Source organism: Melanostigma gelatinosum, assembly GCF_949748355.1.
Source record: "Melanostigma gelatinosum genome assembly, chromosome: 14".
NCBI lineage: Eukaryota > Metazoa > Chordata > Actinopteri > Perciformes > Zoarcidae > Melanostigma > Melanostigma gelatinosum.
This window is the reverse complement of record NC_136647.1, coordinates 24,076,862-24,078,041: the sequence shown is the minus strand read 5'-3', so window position 1 is coordinate 24,078,041 and position 1,180 is coordinate 24,076,862. Positions and strand designations below refer to the sequence as shown.

At 42.5% G+C, this 1,180-nt stretch overlaps 1 protein-coding gene across 5 annotated transcripts in view; it reads left to right on the top strand.

Moving 5' to 3' along the window:
* The first annotated feature begins 600 nt into the window (after positions 1-600).
* bbx (BBX high mobility group box domain containing) overlaps positions 601-1,180 on the top strand; it is a 24,060-nt gene continuing 23,480 nt past the window's right edge. For all 5 annotated transcript variants that reach the window (XM_079283674.1, XM_079283673.1, XM_079283671.1 and 2 more), the window contains exon 1: positions 601-663. The gene's annotated coding sequence lies outside the window, so the exon portion shown is untranslated. The remainder of the gene's footprint in view (positions 664-1,180) is intronic.

Sequence of the window (1,180 nt, the reverse complement as noted above, 5' to 3'; positions counted from 1 at the left end):
TCCAGGACAGTACTGTTTTTGAGCATATGGTAAATCATCTGAGTAATCTGAATATGAAGGCCTAGGGCATCATAAGGGAATCGGGGACCATCATAATGTTGTATTGCTACATGCTCCATTGACACCCATAATATCTTATTCTATTTTAGCACATTTTATTTTGTATTTCACTTTCCGCTTTTAAAAATCAATTTCAATGTGTAATTTTGTATTGTCATGTGTTGTCTTAATGCCTTTTGTCTTCTGTAAAACACTTTGAATTGCCTTGTTGTCGAATTGTATTTCACAAATGAACTTTGCCGAAATAATTACAGCAACATGACTTAAAAAAAAAAAGGTGCCTCTGCATATTTGTTTGGGATGTAATTCAAATGCTGCTTTTAAAAAAACGGGTTAGGCAACCATATCTGCTGTCATGACAGAATCCCTTTCACGTTATACTTATTTGATGGGCACATGCTCTGCTGAAATATGTTGACAAGTCTTTTTTATTTTGGTTACAAATCGCCGTGCTTCCGGTTTGCGCGTGTCGTACATTGACGGACTTGACACATGTGTGTTCAGTACAGCCAGTGCTGAACTGTTATGATGTGTCAATAAGTTAAAAGGTGGACGGCACCAAGGATGAGAGGGCCCCCCCTGTACCTGAGCGGGATACTAGAGGTACGTCCAGACGTTAGGACACGGTCATGACAGAGAACTTGTGCTTGGGTTGCTTTGCCGTTTAAACCCACTCGCTATCTTCTCAACCTCTCAGTCAGTCACTCTGAAAAATTGTTATTACCGCTGCTCTGGACATGATGTCCGCCTGCTGCCGTTCCTATCTGAACGTGTTCCCATCGACATTTCATTGATATGCGATGTTAGAACTCGGATAGTGTTGTCGCTGTTACCGCGTTGCTTCAATATTTCGCCACTCCTGTGTGAGATCTCCGTGTAAAATAAATGGCAAAGCAACTGTTTCTCAGTGAGCTGGTATGACCCCCCCCCCCCCTCTTCCTATCCGCATCAAATACACAGCCACAGACCTGCGTTGTATGTAGACGACCAGTTGCAGCAGCACAGACGAGTATTCTCACACAGTTTAGTCCACGAGTTTAGTCAGCAGCTGTTCGATAAGCTTACAATGTTTCGGAAACCATTGCATGTTAAAACCGTCACACGTCCAGTTAGCAGGCTA